This window comes from Vicugna pacos, chromosome 11, assembly GCF_048564905.1.
Source record: "Vicugna pacos chromosome 11, VicPac4, whole genome shotgun sequence".
Classification (NCBI taxonomy): Eukaryota; Metazoa; Chordata; class Mammalia; order Artiodactyla; family Camelidae; genus Vicugna; species Vicugna pacos.
In genome coordinates, this window is record NC_132997.1 from 17,955,867 (window position 1) to 17,980,160 (window position 24,294).

General features: G+C 38.7%; 1 pseudogene; it reads left to right on the plus strand.

Moving 5' to 3' along the window:
• The window catches only part of LOC140699553 (uncharacterized), a 51,832-nt pseudogene extending 27,744 nt beyond the window's left edge, over positions 1-24,088 (plus strand).
• Positions 24,089-24,294: the final 206 nt, after the last annotated feature.

Here is a 24,294-nt window from a genome sequence, read left to right on the forward strand (position 1 = left end):
AACCACAGAACCACTTCCTTTCCATTTATGACCCCAATAAGTGTCTTCTCTGGCTTTACCAGAAACTAGTTAATGCTGATGTCTTATAGTCTCAGTGATTTCTTATGTCAAATGTTTCTCTCTCTTGGATTCTGCTGTTTCAACAGATTGAATTCTGGAATATTTTACACAGTGTGTTCAGGGATTTATGGTTTTTAGTTTTATGATCCACTTCTTTTTCTTTGTTGTATGAATGCCTGTTTGGCTGCTTGTATAGTTCTGGGTGAAAAAATAGATCTAGTCATCAGAAAATTGTAAGCCTCTCTCTTTCCATTTCCTTCTATTACTGATTTTTACTGAGGATGAATCAGGTGTCAGTTTGAGTCTCATTTCTTTGTGGCCAGTAATTGCTTATTTACTTTCATAGGCTTTAAAGATTTTTAGTAGTATTTCAGAAATGTCATCAGATTGAGCTACACATTTTTACTTTTTTCCCATAAATGTCTTTGTATTTACAAGTGTTAAAATGTGTTCTTTAAATCTGAAGATTCATGTATCTCTTCAGGCAGATGTTCTGTTATTTCTTCTTTTGTTTCCTCTATTCTACGCGGTCTGTCCTGGAATTTCTTTTAGAGTGATGTTTATCTCCTGGATTCATCCATATTTTATAAACTCTTCAATAGTTCTTTGATTTTCATTTTTTATGAGAGGTTTATATAATTTAGTATTTGCTATCCAATTTGTTTTCTAGTAGCCTTTTGACAGCATTTATCTTATGTTTCCCCAATTAAGAAAATGTGATGAATTAATTTTCAAGTGCTCTCATTTTTCTCTCTCATGGATTCTTGTAGCAGTCTTTAATTTAACATCTATTTTGTCCAAGTATTGCTACTCCAGTTTTCTTTTGGATTCCATTTGCATATAACATTATTTTCCATCCCCTTACTTTCAGCCTGTTTGTGTCTCTAGTTCTGAAGTGGGTCTCTTATAGAAGGTGTATATATGGGTCATGTATTTTTTTAAATTAAGGATAGACTTTATTTTCTAGAGCAGTTTCAGGTTCACAGCAGAATTGAGTAGAATATACAGAGTTCGCACATAGCCCTCCCCACCCACACATATATACTCCCCTTCCCTCAACCTCCCTCATCATGTAGCATATTTGGTGCAATCGATGAACCAACATGGACACACAATTATCAACCAAAGTCCATAGTTTACAGTAGGGTTCACTCTACATGCTGTACATTCTATAGGATTTGACAAATGCATCATGGCATGTAGCCACCACTATAGTATCATACAGAATAATTCCATTGCCCTAGAAATCCCCTGTGATCCATCTGTTCATTCCTCTCTCCCTCCATCTCTCCAAACCCCTGGAAACCAGAATCTTTTTTTTTTTGTTGTTCCTGTATCTGTGCCTTTTCCAGAATGTCATTTGGTTGGAATCGTACAGTTTATAGCCTTTTCAGACTGACTTCTTTCATTTAGTAATATGTCTTTTAATTTTCTTCCATGTCTCTCATGGCTTGATAGCTCATTCCTTTCTTTCTTTTTTTTTTTTTTACTGCACATATGTGCAGTAAAGTAAAATAAGAATTAATGCAAAAAGATACATACACCCTGCTATTAACAGCAACATTATTTATGATTGCCAAGATAAGGAAGCATCCTCAGTGCACATCAATAGTTGAATAGCTAATGAAGATGCAGCATATATATATATATATATGTAATGGAATACAGCTCACCCATAAGAATCAATGATATTTTTACTGTTTGTGGCCCTTAATTCACTCTTTTTTTTTTTTCACTTCAAAGACCAGAATTTTATAACTGGCATAAACATTTCCATTACATCAAAATACCTAGAAATAAACTTAACCATAGGGGTTACCTATACTCCAAAACTCAAAATGATACAAAGAAATGGAAAGATTTCTTGTGCTCTTGGATTGGAAGAATCAACACTATGAAAATTGGCCACACTACCCAAACAACCCACAGATCCAGCACAACCACTCTCAAAATACTCAGCAACACTCCTCACATAACTAAACAAACAATTGCAAAATTTATAAGGAACCACAAAAGATATGGGTCTCATTTTTCTATCCATTCAACCAGTCTATATCTTTGGTTTCAGCATTGAATCTATTTACATTGTATGTTCTTATTGCCAACCTCTACTTATTCTGTTTTCTTGTGGTTGATGACTAGAGAAATTTAACATTTGTTGTAAAGCTGGTTTTGTGGTGCTGATTTCTTTTAGCTTTTGTTTATCTGTGAAGCTTTTGATTTCTCAATCAAATCTGAATGAGAGCCTTGCTGAATAGAGTATTCTTGGTTGTAAGTTTTCCCCTTGCATCACTTGAAATATATCGTGCTGCTCTCTTCTGGCCTGTAGAGTTTCTGCTGAAAAATCAGCTGATAACCTTATAGGGGTTCCCTTGTATGTTATTTTTTGCTTTTTTGTTCCTGATTTTAATATGTTCTCCTTATTCTTAACTTTTATCAGCTTGATGACTATGTGCCTTGGTGTGTTCCCCTTTGAGCTGATTCTTTGTGGAACTCCCTGTGCTTCCTGGACTTGGGTGACTTAAATTTCCCAAGTTAGGAAAGTTTTTGGTGATTATCTCTCCAAAAATTTTTTGAGGTTCTTCCTCTCTCTTCTCTTTCTGGGACCCCTATAATGTGAACATTAATGCACTTCATGTTGTCCCAGAGTTGTCTTAAACTATCTTCACTTCTTTTCATTCTTTTTCCTTTTTTCTGTTCTGCAGTAGTGATTTGTACTAATCTGTCTTCTAACTCACGGATCCGTTCTTCTGCCTCATTTAGTCTATTCTTGTTTCCTTCTAGGGTGTTACTCATTTCAGTAATTTTATTCTTCAACTCTGGGTATTTATGTTTTCTGACTCTTTGCTGAACCTCCCCCAGTGCATCTGTACTTCTTCTGAGTCTCTGAACATCTTCACCATCATTAGTCTAAACTTCTTGGATAGATTGCCTGTCTACTCATCACTTAGTTGTTCTTCTGGACGTTTATCTTCTGTCTTGACGTAGAAGATATTTCTCTGCCACCTCATACTTTCCATCTTTCTATTTGTATCTTTAGGTAGATTAGTTACGTTTCTCAGCCTTGGAGAAGTGGCTCTCTGTGGGAGTCATCCTGTGTGTCCCAGCAGTACACTCCTCTCTTGTCACCCAAGGCCCAGAGTCCAGCTGGTCCCATGGCAGAGTCTGGCCTGTGTTTGTGGACTCCTTCCACATTCTTTGGCATTGCTGCATTCTTATTTTTGGTGCCTGCTCCCTGTTGGATGAGGCTGAACTAGAGGCTTATGCAGATTTCTTGGCAGGAGGAGTCAGTGCCTGGCCACTGCTGGGTGAAGGTTGGTCCTGGACCTCTGATGGTTAGAACCCTGTTTAGGGGCATGTCTGGAGGTGTTTACGGCTCAGGAAGACTGTTGATGGGTGGGTCCATGTCTTGGTGCTGATGGCCCTATCAAGATGACAGCCTCCAGAAAAGCTCATGTAGATGAACACTCCCAGAATGTCCACCACCAGCTTTTATGTCCCCTGGGTGAACCACAGCCATCCCCTAACTCCCCAGGAGACCTTCCAAAACCAGCAGGCAGGCCTGGCCCAGATTCCTATGAAATCACTGCTTCTGCCCTTGGACCTGGCACACATGAGATTCTGTGTGTGTTTCCCAAGAGAATGAAGTCTCTGTTTCCCCCCACTCCCATGGGGATCCTGAAGTTAAGTCCTGCTGGCCTTCAAAACCAGATGTCCTGGCGTCTTCTCCCAGTGCCAGAACCCTGGGCTGTGGAGTGTAATGTGGGGCTCAGAATGCACACTCCTGTAGGGGGATCTCTGCTAATTATTCTTCAGCATGTGGGTTGCCCACTCGGTGAGTATGAGGCCCCGATTATACCACAAGGACGCCCCTCCTGCTGTCCCTCTGCGGTTCCCTCTTTATGTTTCCAGTTGAAGATGATCTGTTTTGCTAGGTTCTGATCTTTTTATTTTCAATGGTTGTTTACCAGTCAGTTGTGGTTTTGTTGTAATCATGAGGAGAGGCGAGCTCGTGGTCCCACTACTGTGCCATCTTGACTCCTCTCTGATGGATTCTTATAGCCAACTGTTCTCACTTTATGTAGAAGCAATATTCCCCTGAACATATTTGAGGATTCTATTTAGAATATTTCAAAATTTTCCCTTATTTTTGTACTCCCCCCCCCCTTTCTCTTTAGTCATTCTGTTCATTCTGGTGGCTTACTTTTAATGCTTTGGTTTTCCCTTCTTGTTTGATACGTCATCATTTTTCTCTCCTGTTCTTCTCTGAAAACTAGTTTGATCAGCACAGGTTACTCGGTAGGTAAGGATGCAGATATGGATGTATCTTACCACAGACTCTCACCAGAAGGTTCTGTAGGTGAGTGGGTAGGGGATGGACATGGGAGGACTCTCCTTCAGCCCAGGCAGAAAGGAGGCAGGCAAGCAAGCAGGAGTTCCCCCTTCAGTTCTTGAAATGGAGAGTCTATCCTGAAATTAGAGCACTAAGATCTGTTTCACTAAGTAGTTGCTTTAAAAGAAGCTACATGCTGTTATGGAGGATTGAAGTGTGAGGAGCCGCATTCTTACTTAGCTTCACTTTGGGCAGAACTGTCTGTGTTGTCCATATAGAGTCATCTGTTGGTATCTGTTGGAGGTTGGCTCCGGGACCACTCATGGATACCAAAATCTGCAGACACTCAATTTTCTTACATAAAATAATGTAGTATTTGCATAAAACCTACTCACATCTTCCTGTGTAATTTTTTTAAATTTTTTTCAGTTTTATTGAGGTAAAATTAACATATGGCACTGTATACATTTAAGATGTACAACATAATGATTTGACTTAGATCATGAAATGACTGCCACAATATACTTAATTAATATTCATCATCTCATATACATACAACATTAAAGAAATAGAAAAAAAAGTCTCCCTTGTGCTGAGAACTCTAAGGAGTTAACTCTTAACAATTATCACTTATAACATACAGCAATGTTAATTATCTCTATCCTGTTGTATATTACATCCCTAGTACTTACCTTATAACTGAAAGTTTGTACCTTTTGTTTACCTTCATCTATTTCCCTCTCCTCCTGCCTCCCTACCCCACCTCTGGTAGCCACAAATCTGATCTTTTTCTATGAGTCTGTTTGCTTGTCTTGGGAATATAATTTACCCATAGTACTAAGTTAGTTCCTGGTACACAACATGGTGATTCTGTATACATTTCAAAATGATCACCATGATACGTCTAGTTATAATGTTACTCTACAAAGATATTATATAATTACTGACTATATCCCTACACTGTATATTTTGTACCTGTGACTCATTTATCTTGTAAACTGAAAGTTTTGGCTCTTTAATATCCCTCATCTATTTCACATGCAATATAATGTGTATGTGCAGTCAGACTATAATAATTCTACCTAATAAAACTGAAAAAGGGAAAGAAAAGTCCCTCAGCTGTTTCTCTCCTTACCCCACCTCCCTCCACTCTGGCACCCACCTGTTTGTTCTCCGTGTGACTTTGTTTCTGTTTGGTTATGTTTGTTCATTTGTTTTAATTTTCAGATTCCACATATAGTGCAATCATATACTATGTGTCTTTGATTAATTTCACTTAGCATAATACTTTCTAGGTCCATCCAGTGTTGTCACAAATGGCAAGATTTCATTCTTTTCTATGGTTGAGGAATGTGTGTATTTATGCATATATATATATATATATATATAGATATCATATCTCCTTTATCCAGTCATCTGTTGATCGACACTTAAGTTGCTTCCGTATCTTAGCTATTGTGAATAACGTTGCATTGAACACAGGGGTACAAATTTCTTTTCAAATTAGTATTCTCATTTTCTTCAGATAAACAGCCAAAAGTAGAATTGTTGGGTTTTATGATAGTTTTACTTTTAGTATTTTGAGTATTCATACTGTTTTCCATATTCATTGGCTGCACTAATTTACATTCCCACCAGTAGTGCATGAAGGTTCCCTTGTCTCCACATCTTTGCCAGCACTTGTTATTTGTTGTCTTTTTGATGATAGTCATCTGACAAGTGTGAGGTGATATCTCATTGTGGTTTTGATTTTTATTTCCCTGATGATTAATGATGTTGAGCATCTTTTCATGTGCCTGCTGGCCATCTGTATGTCTTTGGAACAATGTCTGTTCAGTCCCTTGCCCATTTTTAATTGTTGTTTTTATTCTTGTCAAGTTGTGTGAGTTTTTTGTATATTTTAGATATTAACCCCTTGTTCGATACATCTTTTGCAAATATCTTGTCCCATTCAGTAGGCAGCCTTTTCATTTTGTTGCTGATTTCCTTCAATGTGCAAAAGCTTTTTAATTTGATGTAGTCCCAATTGTTAATTTTTGCTTTTGTTTCCCTTGTCCAAGCTGACATATACAAAACATATTGCTAAGACTCATGTCAGACAGTGCACTGCCTGTGTTTTTTGGGAGAAGTTTAATGGTTTCAGGTCTTTCGTTTAGGTCTTTGATCCATTTGAGTTTATTTTCCTATGTGGTATGCGATAGTAATCTGGTTTGATTCTTTTGCAAGTAACTATCCGGCTCTGCCAGCACCATTTATTGAAGAAGCTGTATTTTCCCCATTGTATACTCATGCCTTCATTATGGTAGATCCTCCCGTATAATTTATAGTCTCTAGAGTACTCTGATACCTTGCACAATATAAATACTATGTAAATAGTTGTAAATACAGTGTAAATTATATGTAAGTAATTGCAGGTATGTGGCAAATTCGATTTTGCTTTTGGAAATTACAGGAATTTTTTCCTCAAATATTTTCAATCCATAGTTGGTTGAATCTGTGGATGTGGATCCTGGACATAAGAAGGGCTGACTTTATATAGATTTATTATTTTTTAATGTGTCCCAGCTTTAGATAATGGTTGCTCATCAGCCTTAGTCTTCACTGACTGCTGGATCTCCACAGAGTAGGGGACCATCAAGGTTCCCTGGCAGTCAAGTATTTTGTCATTGAGTCAGCCATCCGACTACCTGTGCTGACCCTCGCCTGGTTGGAAGGCTTAGAGCTTGGTGGTCTCTGGCTGTGGTTGGAAGCCACCATTTCTGCCTACCTGTGTTTCTATAAATTGTAGGCACCGTGCCTCCAGTTTCGTTCATCTGATGCGATTTGCTGATATTATGCAGAAGTTACATGAAATTATCTTTTTCAGTATTCTCTTATTTGTACATTTGTTTGTTTTATTTTTATTTTATTGTTTCTTCCACTTCTATTATTTTAGGCATCAGAGGCAAATGTGTGTTTTATCTCCAGTATCTTTAATAGGAAATGTCAGATATTTGTGAAATTGTGCTCACTGTTTCCACTATTCTCTGTCATCTGGTTATGCTCTCACAATTCAGAAAATTTCTTCTCAGCCTTCATAGCCTAGTTTTCTTTTTTTCTGCCAGCCACTCAAGTATTGCTGTTCCCTCAAGTTCTGTGCTGGTTTCTCTTTCCTCAGTGTGTCTCATTGCCATTTTCACCCACATCCTTATTTTCATAGTAGACCCCTCTCCTGAACTCCAGAATCCTCTCCTCACCTTTAAGTGAATATTTCCACTTCTATGTTCTGAAGACATTTGGAGCCCTGTATGTAAGTCTAGTATCTGTTTCATTGTCACTGCTCTTCCTTCTGTTTCTCCAGACTTGACAAAAGTTTCCAGAACCTCCAGGGCAGATCATGCAGACCCTCTGGGAGTAAACTCTTCCTCTCTCCCTTTGCTCAGCAATTTCCCTGTTTAGCATCTTCAGTGCTGCCCCCCTTAATTTAGTCAATCCAGCTCCACCCTACTCTGGGATCATTGCTTCCTCACTGACAATTAATTTGTGTAACTAGGACAGAGATGTGTATTGCCATAGCATGATTGGCTTCCTGCTGTTCACAGCAGGGACCTGCGGTGAGTGGAGGTAGGGGAAGGGAGGGAGGCAAGGCCCCAAGGGAGTGTGTAAGATGCTTCTGCACACATCATAAGTTGCCAGTCCTTTAGGGCATGAGAAGAAAATATTAGTTTGTTCATTTACATTTTTATCTGAAAAGTAACAGAATTAAGCTCTCTTCAAATGTGAATTGACAGCATTGACAGCATTGTATTTAATTTATAGATAAATATAAATAAACTGATGATTGCTCAAGAATTTTGGGGATGTAGGTGAGTGATTAAATATTTGGAGATCACTAACAGGATTTAAGTCAAATAGATTAGCTTGTTTCCTCCCCAGAATCTCTTCTCCCTGCCTCTGCAGCCTTTGTTGTATCACAGGTTCAGACCTGCTCTCCTGTTCTGTTATGCAGTCCATTGTCTAGACACAGTTTTTCGTCTTTTTAACTTTCATTGATGTTCTGCCATATATTTATAGAGAAACTGCTATTTATATTTAATCACTGAAAGTTTTATCTGCTCAGTCAAATCCAAGGTGCTAACACTCACACGAACTTGCACAGAACCCCTTTATGATCTCTGTCTGCATTGTATGTGTTTGTAGTGTGGGTCCTTTAAGTGCTATGTTAGGTATGTCTTTATATGTTTCATTATAAGAGTAAGTCCTTCCAGACCAGGAAGAGTTTACTATTCAACTTGGAATTCTCAATATCTAGAGCAGATCTGGGCGCATGAGGGCATGCAGATATTTTTCCATTTAGTAGTAAATTAATTCACCTGTGTTATTTCTGCTGATTTCTTTTTCACTCACAAAGTGTAGCACAAAACAAGCTATGTAGTAGAGGTCCTTTGTAACATTTCCGGTCAATTTTCAATAGTAAAAATGGTAAAAATTTGTATTTAAACAGTTATTTTTTTCCCACATCACCTGATTTGGGCCATTTCAGGTTGAGTAGAAATATATTTTTCTAGGGATCCTTGTCACTCAGGGATGTACCTGTGGGCCTCACCCAGGTGGAATGGTAGCACCTGGACCCTGCTTTGAGGACCCTGTACAGGGATGTGATGCTGGAGAACTACAGCCACCTCCTCCCAGTGGGTGGGTAGCACTTGCTTCCCATGTAGTCCCCCCATTTACATGTCCTTTCTTATTTACTTGTGGAATTTTTGTAGAATATAATAATATTTAGGTTGGGGATTCAGAGGTAAAGAATAATTTATCCCTTTTCGGTACCAGGAAGAATGTGTTGTCCTCTGTCCCATAACAGGATTAAATGAGCTTTTTTTTAAATGGACACTCTTTGAGGTATACTGTCCTCCTTCTTCAAAGGCCCCACAACTCATCCAATTTGTCTCATCATGCAGTGCTCATTTACAGGGTATTGCATCCCTAAACCAGAAGTGACCCTCAAGCTGGAGCAAGGAGAGGAGCCATGGATATTAGAGGAAGAATCATCAAGCCGGAGTGTCCCAGGTGAGTTAGTGTGAGTCTGAGCCAGATGGAGTTGAGGAGGAAATTAGATCACAGAGTTAGTTCAGAGATTAAGGCCATTGAAATGGTCTTCAGGGGGGTGGAGGGTGGGAAGGGATAGACTGGGATTTCAAAATTGTAGAATAGATAAACAAGATTACACTGTATAGCACAGGGAAATATACACAAAATGTTATGATAAATCACAGAGAAACAAAGTTGACAATGAGTGTGTATATGTCCATGAATGACTGAAAAATTGTGCTGAACACTGGAATTTGACACAACATTGTAAAATGATTATAAGTCAATAAAAAATGTTAAAAAAAAAAAAAGGAGTCACTTTTTAGTGGCTCTTGAACTTTGGAAGTAGCTTGCTGACATGACCCAAATACCCAGTGTCACAAAATCACCCAGTATCTTCTTTTGTCATTCTCATATCCAAATGGTTTCCTTTTTTTTTTTAAAGATATAAATTATATAGAGTTAAATACAGTGTTTAAGTGTTCAAGTACATACAATTTTATATATGTACAGACCCATATTTCCATTATGAATGTTAACATATGGAACATTTCTTAGCACCCCAGGAGGCTCCCTGGTGTCCTCACCAGTAAGTAACATCTCTCCCTTCTATTATCATAGATCAAGTTTGCCTGTTCTTAACTTCAGGTAACTAGTCATACAGTATGCACTGTATGTGTATTTGTACTGTGTATATACATACGTACACACTATACATGTGTATATATACTACAAATACACAAACATATATGTAGAATCTAGCTTCTTTGGATCAGCACTGTGTTTGTGAGATACATGTGTATTATATATATTAGTAGTTTAATGCTTTGTATTGCTGTGTAGTGTTCCATTGTGACTATTCCAGAATTTATCTGTCCACTTTATTATTGAAACGCATTTAAGGTACATATTTGAAACATATTTGTTTTAGATAGATTTATTTTGAAATTAGGGCATTTGAAAAAGGGTGTTATAAATCGTTGTAATTGAAGTATAGCTGATTTACAATATTATATTTGTTTCAGGTGCTCCATTTAAAGTTACTACAAGATAATGCCTATAATTCCCTGTGCTATACAATATATCCTTGTTGCTCATCTATTTTATACATTGTAGTTTCTATTTGATAAACCAGACTCCGAATTTGTCCCTCTCCACTTCCATCTCCCTTTAGTAACCATGTTTGTTTTCTGTATCTGTGAGTCTGTTTCTGTTTTGCATATACATTCACTTGTAAAATTTTTTAGTTTCCACGTATAATTAATATATAGTATTTGTCTTTCTCTGACTCATTTCACTAGAGCATAATATTCTCTAGGTCCATCCACACTGCTGCAAAAGACAGATTTCATTATTTTTTATGACCAAGTAATGTTCCATTGTGTGTGTGTGTGTGTGTGTGTGTGTGTGTGTGTGTGTGTGTGTGTGTGTGTACGCACCCTCTCATGTCTTTATCTGGTCATCTGTCAGTGGGCACTTATGTTGTTTCCATGTCTTGGCCATTGTAAATAATGCTGCTGTGAACATTGGGGTGCATGTATTTTTTCAAATTAGTGTTTTTGTTTTCTTTGGATATATGCTCAGGAGTAATTATCTGCAAACAGGGACAGTTATACCACTAACCCTCCAATTTGGACACTGCTTAATCTGTGTGCATGTGTCTATGATTGCTGTGATTAGGGCTTCCAATACTGTGTTGACAAGTGGCGATAGTGGGCATCCCTGTCTTGTTCCTGGATTTAATGGGAAGGCTTTCAGCTTTTCACCATTGAGTATGATGTTGGCTGTGGGTTTGTCATAAATGGCCTTTATTATGTTGAGCTATGCTCGCTCTATACCCAGTATAATGAGAGTTTCTATCATGAATGAATATTGAATTTGATCAAATGCTTTCATCTGCACCTATTGAGATGATCATGTGATTTTTCCCTTCCTTTCATTAATGTGGTGTGTCACATTGATTGATTTGCAGGTAATGATCCATCCTTGCATCTCTCAAATAAATTTACCTACTTTATCGTGGTTTATGATTCTTTTTATATACTTTTGTATTCACTTTGCTAATATTTTGTTGAGTATTTTTCCATCTATATTCATCAGAAGTATTGGCCTATAATTTTCTTTTTCATAGTGTCTTTGCCTGGTTTTGGTATCAGGGTACTTTTTACCTTGTGGAATGAATTTGGGCGTGTTCTGTTTTCTTCAGTTTTCAGGATAGTGTGAGAAGGGAGGTATTAGTTGGTCATTATGTGTTTGGTAGAATTTCCCGGTGAAGCCATCCAGTCTTGGACATTTGTTTGTTAGGAGAATTTTTTATTACAAAAAAAAAATCCATTGTACGTTTTTGATTTGTAGTTACCATAGCCTTAAGGTGCTAGTACAGAAGCCCTGATGGTTGGGTCAGAGCTGGTTCCATTCCTCAGAAGGAAGCAGCACAGGAGCAGGAGAGGCTGGACTGTGCGCCCACTGTACTAGTCCTGGCACATGTCAGTGTTCCAGGACACTCCCGGTCTGCCGTCCCTGACAGCACCAGTAATGCCCCCCGTTCCATTCAATGCAGTATCAGATCTAGTCCGGCTCTGTCCCCCATTTGTGCTCTCTCCTCAGCAGCAGCCTTCACCCTAGTGAGGAGCTGTGCCATGGAGCAAAAGGGGCAGGAGCGGGTACTTTGTGTAGTCTGGGCGGAAGTCCAGGGAACCCAGCCAGAGTTCTGGCAGTCTCAGTCGGCTTCCTCCACCTTCTTTTTTGAGCAGGCAAGCATGTGTGACATGCTCTTCAGGAGTGGAGTGCCGAGTTTCTCACAGTTCCCTCTCCAGTCCCACTGATGTTCATACCAGCCAAGGGGCCTTGTCTTCCTGGTGTTGGGCCCCAGGGCTGGGGGTGCCCGGCATGTGGTTTGAACTCACTCCCTGGGGAGGATCTCTGAGCCTGTGTAATATCCCTCCTAGGGGTGCAGGTCTCGACCTGATCCCTTCCTTCCCAGCTCCCTGTGGGTTCTTTTTACAGCCTTAGTTGTATAAGGGTCTTTCTGCGGGTCTCCAGATTGTTTTCAGTGAGAATTGCTCCAGAGATAGACGTATTTTTGATGTGTTCATGGAAGGAGATGAATTCAGCATTTTCCTCTACTGCCACTTTGATTTCCTTTTCCATAAATATTCTTCATGTGTCTTTTGCAGGATGTTATTTTTGTTAGATGTATAACCAGAAATCAACTTGCTGAGTATAGAGTAGTCACATATTTAGCTTTAGTAATGTTTAATTTAAACAGTTTTCCAAAATGTTTGTATTCAATTATACTGCCACCATCCATGTGTGAGGGTTCCAGATGCATCACATCCTGTTAGCGCTTAGTATTGTCAGTCTAATTAATTTTAGCTATTCTAGTCATTGTGTTGTGTTACCTCATCAAATTTTAATTTCCATTTCTGTGATGATTAATGATTTTGAACATCTTTCCATCTGTTTGTTGCCTATTTGGATATCTCCTTTAGTGAAGTTTATATTCAGGTCCTCTATTTTTATTATATTATTGGGTTATTGGTCTTTTTCTATTGATTTATAGTATTTAAAAATATATTCCAAGAATGAATCTTTGGTCAAAAGTATGTATTGAAAAATACATTTTTTGAAATGTCTTGTCATTTTCTTACTATCTTCTGATGAACAGAAACATATTCAAAAGACTATCCTTTCTTCCACTGAACAGCAGTTTTGTCTTTGTCAATTATCAGGCAATCATGTATGTAAGATAATGTTCCTGGGATTTCTGTTCTGTTCCATTGGCTGTTCTATCCATGTTTAGGACAACACTACACTTACACCATTATAATATTAGAACTTAGTAATAAGTCTTGCTATCTGGCAGCATTAGCCTTGTAGATTTGCTGTTTTCCTCAAGACTGCTTGGCTGTTCTACAGCATGAATACAGACTGCTGTCAGGATTATCTTTCATCTACAGAATATATTATAATGACATCTATGTCTTTAGACATTCTGGACAATTCTGTGCTGCTATAGGTCTTCTGCATTTTCATTACATTTTCGAATCAGCTCATCAGTTTCCACAAATACACACACGCGTGCACACGCACACACACAGGCACACACTGTTAGGACTTTTTTTTTTTTTTTTTTGAGATTGTATGGCTTATTTTGGGGAGAACTGACATCTCAACAGTGCTGCGTTTTCCAGTCCATGACCCTGGTACCTTTACTTAAGTTTTTTATTTCTCCTGGTTCTGTGGTTTTCAGTTTAGCAGTTTTGCCAATTTTTCATAAAGTACGTTCCTGAATATTTTATAGTGTTTTCACTTTTTACTTTGTGCTGTCTGTACTATTTATTCTCTAATTGTTCAATGCTAATATATAGGAAAACAGTTGAGGTTTGCACATTTCCCTTGTATCCCGCAACCTTCCTGATTCACTTATTCTGGTAGTTGTGTTGTAGATTTATGAAAATTTTCTGTGTAATCCGTTTTGTCATCTGTGAATAAAGAGAAGTTCACTTCTTCCTTCATAATCTTCATGCTATTTTTCTTTTCCTTGTGTTTTGTACTGGCTCAGAATACCAGTAAAGTGTATAAAAGTAGTGAGAGTGAACATCTTGGTTTTGTTTCTGACCTCAGGGAGAAACTACTCAGTATGTTACCATTAATTTTGATGTTAACTGAAGGATTTCTGTAAATTCTCTTTATTTCTTGAGGAAGCTCTCTTCCATTCCTTGCTTGCTAAGACTTTCTTTAAAATTATGAATAAATCTTGAATTTGGTCAAATGCTTTTATTGCATGTAGTGAGATAATCACATAACTTTCCTTATTTATTCTGTGATTATGGTGCATAGTCTTAATTGATTTTCAGTTGTTAAACCAATCTGATATTCCTCAAATACATCATCTTTGATCATAGTGTATTGTTTTTATAATTACTGAATTTGATTTTTCTGTGTGTATCCATAGAGAGGCTATCCTGTTATTTTCCTTGTTGTAATCTTCCATGTTTGAGGTCAAAGACTGTATTACTTTCATTTTCATAAGATGAGTTGAACATCGTTTCATATTTTTCAATTCTGTTCATGATTTTATAGAAGGTTTTATTATTTTCATATTTGGAAGATTTTAAAAATGAAGCCATTTGGGCCTGAAGTTATCTCTTTGGAGAGATATAAAGTTTCAGGCTGTTAAGTTTTTAATATTTATCTTTCTTAATATTATCATAAATACAACACATGTAGTTTCTGGAACACTACAGATGAATTATTATGTATTAAAGCCAAGTAATAACAGTGTGGTTCTGGCATACCTTAATATCTTACTCTTGGTACGATGAGGTGTTCTGCACATACATGCAAAGTTAATGTTGCAGGTGAAGAACGCTGATAAAATGAATCTGGCCATGTTTCTATGGAAGAGAGAGGGGTAGCTCACTGCCCATCCTCTTTTCAAAGGAGAGATAAAAACTTTTGTTCCCTTGGAGAATCCTGAGTTCTCTCTCTAAACTTCTGGTATATAAATAAATTTCTTCATGGAGAAAAAAACCCATTGTTTTCAGCTTTGCACCAACGATGTCACCAGTATCAGGATGAGATTTTGAATTTTCAGAAATTTCAAAACTGGTCTATATATTGCCTCCTCGCCACACACATCTTTTTTGTCCTCATTGTACCCAGTTAGCAGCCCAGAGACCATCCCATTCTGAAGACAGCAGTGTTCAGTAATATGACTACCATGCTGATGTGTGTGTACCAAGAAGGAGGTGAGGACAATAGAATCAGGCTCATTCTTTCTCATTTTTGAAAAGTCAGCAGTGGTTAGATGTCCTCCAGAGGGGGGGTTAAATCCAGATTTGATACACTGTCCCAGAAATGAGTGTTCCTCCCCACTACCGTGTGCCTTCCACAGGAATCATAAACTAAGTATTTGGGAAGCCTCTGTAATCTTGGTTGTACAGGCTACTAGAACAAGCTTTTCACATGGGAACCAGAGACCCAGACAGTTTTTTGCCAGGATCCACGGTGTTTCCATAGCTTATAGCACCACATGGGTGTTTTCCAACATTGTCAGAGTTCTGTCATTGAGCAGGATGACTGCACCTGCTTGCACTTTGGCAAAGCTGAAGGCCAGAGCAGAGGAGGCAGTTAGAGAAAGCCTCTGTGACTCCAGGCATTACATGTTTAGCTTGCTGGCCTGCAAGGCTTAACTTGCAGAGTTTTCTTTTTAAAAGTCTTCTTCACGTTGTAAGCTGTAGATCCCAAATTGAAACACTGAAGCGTGGGTACAAGTAGCCTAGAGACCCATTATCAGCCCCTGATGGGTCAGACATCAGATTTTAACTGATTAACTCATTTTAACTCACTTGCTCTTTAGCAAACAGCGTTACTTTTCCAAAAGGCATCTCCTGAAGTGTATCTCCATCTCGAGACTGCCCTGCTCATGCTGTCTCCTTTGTATACCGCCTTCCCTCAGGTAAAAATAATTTCTAAGCCTTTTAAAGCCCCCATAAGCAAAACATATCCATCGTGGGAGCTTGTTCTCTCCAGGAGTGTAAGATTCTAGATATGGATTCTAAGCTTTCACCACAAACACTTCTTTCCCTGATTGGGAGGACCGTCTCTAGGAACTATGCCAAGTTGATTTATACCATATATTCTGATGTAGTAACTACAAAATAACACAAAGCTGTTGTTAAAAATTACCTCTTTGAGTGATGTAAGCATCGTGGCAGTGTGAGATGTTCATTTTCTGTACGCCATTCAACCTATAACCAGTAAAACATCTGTAACTCAACACATCCTCTGTCTGCCCAACACACCAGGACACCAGAGAGTTCCATATGCTTACACATCTAAAGGTGGCTGGCCTGGAACACATAGAGGAGGTGGGACCTGAGAACAGCAAAGAGTGGATGACAGTGGATGAAAATGAGCAGTTTACTGGGGACAAAGATGTGGATTTACCCAGAAAAAAAATATATTTATTCTAGATTTGTAAAATGGTGGCTTGATTCTGATCTGAATCCAGATGTAATGATAATGTTTGTCTCAGTGATACATTTTTTAAAATATATGTATTATCAGTTCTTAGGACTATGAATGCAAAGAAGAATTTTGTAGATAGTAGAAGAGTGAAAAACAGTCCACGCATAAACAAAAATCTTACAATAAGGGTAAATGAAACTTTTGGAACTAGGTTTAGAATTTTATTCCTTAAGGTTTTGTTTTCATGGTATATGCAAAGAAATGCTGAAACATGTGAATGAAAGCAGGATTGAATACTGATATTAAATCAGGTGAGGTTTGGGTGAAAGCCACAAAGGATTGAAACAGGGTTGGATGGTCAGGAGAGGTCCACTGCTGAACAATGCTGATGAAATAAAGGGAAAATACCAGAACTAGGGTGGAGCTGTTAAGTCCAATCCTGTGGCAAGGATGGCTTGTCCACTGCTTGTTTTTTCTCTTTTTAACATATTTTTATTCCTCACGAATCAGAGATGGAAACAGAATTAAAGCTTGGGGTTTAGTACTGTTCCTTTGTGAATTAGACCTCTTAGAAAATTGATTTATTATTATTATTTTCTCTAAAATGCCATTTTATTGTTTTAATTTGTTATTGATTTATAATCATTTTACAATGTTATGTCAAATTCCAGTGAAGAGCACAGTTTTTCAGTTACACATGAACATATATTTATTCCTTGTCACACTCTTTTCTCTGTGAGCCACGATAAGATCTTGTATATATTTCCCTGTGCTATACAGTATAATCTTGTTATCTAGTCAACATTTTGATATCCCAGTCTATCCCTTCCTACCCACCACCCCCTTGGCAACCACAAGTTTGTATTCTATGTCTATGAGTCTCCTTCTGTTTTGTTTGTTTGTTTACATTCCACATATGAGCAGTCTCATACGGTATTTTTGTTTCTCTTTCTGGCTTGCTTCACTTAGAATGACATTCTCCAGCAGCATCCATGTTGCTGCCAATGGCATTATGTTTTCGGTTTTTATGGTTGAATAGTATTCCATTGTATAAATATACCACATCTTCTTTATCCAATCATCTGTTGATGGACATTTAGGTTGTTTCCATGTCTTGGCTATTGTAAATAGTGCTGCTATGAACATTAGGGTGCAGGTATCATCCTGAAGAAGGGTTCCTTCTGGATATAAGCCCAGGAGTGGGATTCCTGGGTCATATGGTAAGTCTATTCCTAGAATTTTGAGGAATCTCCAGGCTGCTTTCCACAGTGGCTGCACCAAACTGCATTCCCACCAGCAGTGTAGGAGGGTCCCTTTTTCTCCACAGCCCCAAGCATGATTTATTATTGCCAGGTACACTAGGAAAGAAGATGTGACTGGATGTGTGTACACTGTTGTCATATTCTAGGCATGAAGAGTTACTGACCTAAACTGATGAACTCCCAAAACTAATGCTATTTCCTCGAAATATTCTTGTCAGCTCATCTTTCTCATCACTCTATTTATATTTCAGAATTAATTAAGAGCAGTGGAAACTATTCAAGGAAGAAGTTGGATGAGCCAAACAAAGGTAGAAAATGGCGCCATGATGACAAGCATGAAAGAATTCATTCTGAAAAGAAACCTATGAATATAATAAAAATGGGGATGGCCTCTTTCTTAATGAAGACTCTGTTCAGCATCAGGAAATTCAAATTTTGGAGCAACCTTTTGAATACAATGAATGTAATAAAGCTTTCCATGAAAATTCACTCTTTGTTATACATAAGAAACCTTACGTAGGAGAGAACACCTGTCAATACACTGAATGTGGGAAAAAGTTCTGAGACATGTCATCTCTTATTGCTCATCAAAGAGAACACCCAGAAGATAATCACTATGAATTTGATAAATGTGGAGAGAACTTCTCTGAGAAATTGAACACAGTGTTCACCCTTTGAACCAGAAGTCAAACCTCATTCCAAATCACAGAACGAACTCAACTGAAAACATCATTATGTATAATGAGTATGGAAACTCTTTCAGTGAAAATCTAGTCTTTGGTGTGCAACAGAGCATACACATAAGAGAAAAACATTATGAATGTCATGAATGTGGAAAAACCTTCAACCAGAAACCAGCCCACAAAAGATATAAGAGAACCCATGCAGGGGGAAAACCCTGTGAATGTGATGAATGTGGGAAAACTTTCTTCAAGTATTCAGACCCCATTAAACATCAGACGATTCATACAGTGGAGAAACCTTACAAATGGCAGGAATGCGGGAAATCCTTCAGTGAAAAGTCAACTTTCACCCAACATCTTAGAACACAGGAGAGAAACCATATGAATGCCCTGAATGTGAGAAACCCTTCTCAGTTAAGTCGGTCCTTATTGTACATCAGAAAACGCACACAAGGGAGAAGACCTATGAATGCTATGAATGTGGGAAAGCCTTTCTCAGAAGGTCAGACCTCATTAAACATCAGAGAACTCACACAGGGGAGAAGCCTTAGGAATGTAATGAATGTGGGAAGCCCTTCTCTGAGACATCAACTCTCACTAAACATTTGCGAACTCACACAGGTGAGAAGCCCTATGAATGTATCGAATGTGGAAGTTTTTTCTGCTACTTCTTGGGTTTCACAGAACATCAGAGGAGACACACGGGAGCGAAACCTTTTGGCTGTCATGAATGTGGGGAAAACTTTCATCAGAAGTCAGCCCTAGTTGTTCATGAGAGAACTCACATAAGACAGAAACCATATGAATGTGGGAAATCATTGGGTGTGAAGTCAAAACTCACTGCACATCAGAGAACACACACAGAGGAGAAACCCTTGGAATGTAATGTTTGTGGGAAATCATTGTGTGTGAAGTCAAAACTCACTGTACATCAGAGAACACACCTGGGGAGAAACTCTATAAATATGATAAATGAAGGAAGTCACGTTGGGTGAGGTCCAGAGTTTGTAGAACACAGAACACAAAGTGGAGAGGAAATCTATTAATATAATGATTTTGAGAACACCTTTGGTCTAAAATCTGTTCTCACAATACAGAGCAGAGAACTTCTAGGGGGGAGAAAAAAATATGAAGAGTTTCTGAACACAGGAAAAATTTCTAGTGGAATTTGGACCCTGCAGTGTATGACACAGCTGAGTGTGGATAATCTACTGTTGAGTGAATACAGGGCACCATTTGCCCAAATCCACACCTTACTGAACATCAGAGAAACCACATAGGGTAGAAACCTCCATCAGCATTTGCAGAGAAGACATTACCCACAGGCTGGAGAAAATGCACAAGCTATAGGAAATTATAGGAGAACATTTAGTATGAGGTGATATTTTATTGGACTTGTGTGAAATTCTTGATGTGGCATCTCAGTGAGCATGAGACAGTAGTTACTAGAAAAAGTGAGTGGAAGCTTAAAGTTAAACCTAAGTTTATCATACATCAGAGATGTTCAATTGAAGTGTCTAGCAATTTAGGAAATGTGGGGAATGTCTTCAGTTTAGCACTTTACTTTGTTAAAATACAATCTAGCCCATTGCCCGGTGTGCTGTTCCTCTCAGTTTAGGGTAGTAGATGTGAACTGGAGCCAGTGGTTGTGAGCAGTGCAAAGGTTTATTGCTCCGGCATATGTGAAACAAGGGAAGGTCTTTGCAGGGAGACCCACCAGCAAGAAGACTTTCTGATGTCCAGATGCAGAGAGAGGTCCTGGTCTTGGTGACATGCATAGGACAGGAGCCTGCCAGCAGGATTTTTGAAATACTTCTGTGGCAGACTAATTTTGAGTGGCCTGTCCTGAAGTGGTGGGTCAAAGGGGCAAGGTGAGTTGCCTGGAGTGCAACTTACTAGATGTAGCGGAAGTGGCTGAATATAGAACATGGGTGGTTTCTGCCCTACCAGTGTTTTAACGGTTTGGCCCACTGTCACCCTGCTGTGAGTGACTTACTGCACCCAACTTTAATTCCCCACACACTTAATACTTCTCATGTGTGATACATGCGATGATTTTTTTAGAAAGCAAAACATTCACCTACAAATGTATACATTGGCAGGTACGGAGCTATAAAAAGCAGATAGATTCTACTACTAGGTGTGGCACACTCGCTTTCAGCAGAGCAGCGCACTCACTAAGGACAACGAGAAAAGCAGTTCGCATAAAGCACCTATTTAAGTGCAACCTGTTGTTGCAAAAGCAAAGAGGGCTAGTATGTTACAATCCAGGAGGGGAGTGAAAGATGGAAAGTAAATGGGGAAATGTAGCTGTTTTACCTGGGAGCACTTGTCAATTCTGGCTACAGGGAGGAAGCTGGATATTGAGCTTGGCTCAGGCAGAGGGCTATAGCTTGGTGGCAGGGGAGCAGAGCTATAGGGTGCAGGGAGACCAGAAACCAGAGGCTGGCAGAGCTTTGGCAGTCAAGGCTTGAGTAAACATTTTTGAAACATAGGAGACTTCAAACACATGGCCAGTTTCTCAAAATTTTTAGAAGACTGACACAGGGCAGGAGTCTGAAAACCTAAGCTGTTTTTTGTTTTTTGTTTTTTGGTCACTGAGGGAAACATGAATAGAATTCAGGAACTGCCAGCAGGATGGGCCCTCGGTGAGCACAGCATGCTCTCAGTGAAAGTGCAGGGTCGTACCAAAGGATGGCTGTCCTTTACCAAAGCTGCAAAGAGTTTGTCACTCGTATTTCAAAAATCTCCCAGAAAGAAAACTCAGGAACTGATGACTTCACTCCAGCTATTCCAAAAATTTAAAGAAATAGTAGCAAGCTTTTATAAGCTTTTCCAGAGAAAGGATGATGGGGGTTTTCCTGTTCATTGATACCAAAACCTGTAAGATATTTCAGGAAAGTAAAGGTACATTATGAATTTAGATGCAAAATCCTGGAATTTTAAAAAAAAAATTGCAACCGTATCATCGAAGAACATATCGTGACTAAATGATGTTTATTAGAGGAATCAAAGAATGGATTTAATATTTAAAACTCAATTGATTTGGCTTCCCAATGCCTTTACTCTCAGATTGCGCTTTCTCCCTTGCATTTGCACATTTCCCTCCTGCTTGCCTGTCCTAGAGTGGGAGTCAGAACAGCCCTGACCTGGGGGATGAGAAAGGTGTGGAGGTGAGCTGCCCCCTTGCACCAGCAGTGCTGAGGGCAGAGGGAAGAGATGATCAGCATGGCTGAGGTGCTGGTAATACTGGGCAGATAAGTAAATGTACTGAGGGTGGCGAAAGCCAGGTTTCTCACTGCTGGAGACGGTATCTGTAAACACGGAAGAGGGTAGCTAGAAAACCACCTGAAGTGTTGCATTGGAATGTAATTCAGATTTTAAATACACAAATAGTTATCGTAGTGCTTGTGGGTGTGTGTTTTGGATCTGTGTGCTGAGAGGACCTAAACAGAATGATACCCCACTAGCGTCGAGCACACCAGGTGCCAGGTTGTTGATTTTAAGTACTGTCTTCCCACCAATGAAAGACCAGGTCTCTGAAGTGATGGCTTATTGAAAGTCAGAGATGGCGAGAAATACAAGACGATCCTGCATCATTTTATCTATTAGACAATAAAATGTCAAAGAATTATGGAGACATGTTAAAAGGACAAAAGAACCATCTTGTACAGCTTCCGCTGGCCAAATTTGCGACAATTTAAACTTCAAAACAAAATGAACAGCATCATAATAAAGGAGACTTAAAATGGGAATCCATTAATTGGTGCTGATACAAATCTGTGAATACACGAAGGAAATCTTTATACAAGGCCAACTAATAAATGTAGGAGGAACATTGGCGATAGAAAAACACAGTGTGATAACTGTCATAATGGTGGCTGATTCAGTAGGTAATTGACAATGCTGGCTAGAGTTTGTGGGTAGAGGTTTGCTGGACAGGATATTGGCATACTCTCCAAATAGTTCCCCCCAAATAATGATCAGCTACAAAGGTGCAAACAGTGACTTTATATGAGAAACCTGGCAGACAGCAGCATAATCAGATGATTAAAGTTCACTTCACCAGCAGTAGAGCAAGTCAGTGTGTGGTACCCCTGATCAGATGCCCTGAGAAGAGCCAGCGTCACTCGTGCTGTGTTCCTGCTGAGGATGTGTGGCCAGAGTGTGCTCACAAGGAAACATTAGACAAACCCACTTGAAAGGTTCTTTTACAAAATTAAAAGTGTATGTTTAAATTGGCAAGGACAGAAAAGGAAACGGCTTCCTGATTGGAGGAGGTTGAAGATACTTAACAAGAAAACAGAAAGGAAAACCAGAGCAGTTGGCATAATTCAGAGTGTACGGATTGAATGGTAGTGTCTGTTTCCTGACTTGGTTCAGTAGGTGAGTGTTTTTGTTAGGGGAAGTAGAGTCTCATGTCTGCAGGTTATTTTCAGATGCTTTAGAGAAAGAGGAATGCACGTGAGTGTGTGTAGAGGTAAGAGTGCGAGCAAGTGTGCAAGGGACATGGAGGAAATGCGGTGCGCAGTTGGGGAAATCTGAGGTTTCTGTATACCGCTTGTGACTTGAAGTTTGAAGTCATTTCAAAGTAAATCTGTAAGCATTAAAGTTAATTGATGTAGCCTAACACATTAGTAGGAAAAGACAAATGAAGCCATGTGAGTATCTCAGTAGATGCAGAAAACATACTTGAAAAAACCTTTACACACCTTCATGATTGAAAGAAAAAACAAACTAGGAATGAAAGGAAGTTTCATTAAAAACAAAACTAGCAAAATAAAAATCATACAAAGCAGATAAGTACTGGACTATTTCTTCCTTATGTTAATAATGAGACCAAGAAGGCTTGTCACCACCACTTTTATTCAACATTGGACTGAAAGCTCTAGTTTGGGAAGGTCAGTAAGGCCAAAAATATTAAAAAAAAAAAAAAAGAGGCATAAAAACTGTTAAGATTGAAGTAAAACTTGTTATTTTCAGGTGTTATCATTGTATTCATAAGAGTCAAAAAAGTTTATGAAAGAGTTATTAGAAATAAGTGAATTTAGCAAACTGAGTATATAAAAATCATATTTGTGTGTATAACCAACAAATAGAAAAATTAAGGGATACCAGGACAATTGTATCCTTCTGGGTGGGGTAGCATGGGCCAGACTTATCCTCCTGCCTGACAAAATTGGGTAAAAGGAAACACAGAAGAATTATTTTTCACGTCACTGGATGTCAGGCAATAAAGGGCAGTGAGCCTTGGAGATGATGGGTAGGTTCGCCGCATTGTGATGGTTACACAGGTATATTTGTTCAATTTTATCAAGTTGCACAATTCAAATATGTGCATTTAAAACACTCTGACATTGCTGTTAAATTTATAACAGCCCTAAGACAGTTCTAGAAATCCAAAAACTGCATCCAAAAATCGAGAAGTTAAAAGACAAAAAGGACTTTTCATGACTTTGAAGGCTGAACTCTCCCCCAGATTGGTTGATTGAGTGCTTCCCTGATTACCATCCAACAGCTAGTTTTGTTGTTAGAAATTAGCAAGTCTGAATTGAAAATGTGTATGCAGATTCAGTGGCCGGTCACAGCTAAGGAGATCTGAAAATAGCAAAGTCAGTCTACAGGGCTTAGACCGCTAGAAGACAAGGCTGTTCCAGGCACACCTCAGAGTCGCTGTGGGCTTGGTTTGGGACCACTGCAATAAAGTAAATACCGCAGTAAAGTGAGTCACAGATGTTTTGGTTTTCCAGTCATATAAAACTTATTTTTACATTATAGCCTATAAAGTGTGCCATAGTCTTACGTCTAGAAAAAGTGTATTTGCCTTAGTAAAAAATACTCTAAAAAATGCTAATCATCATATGAGCCTTCAGCAACTTGCAATCTTTTTGTAATGGTAACATCAAGGAAC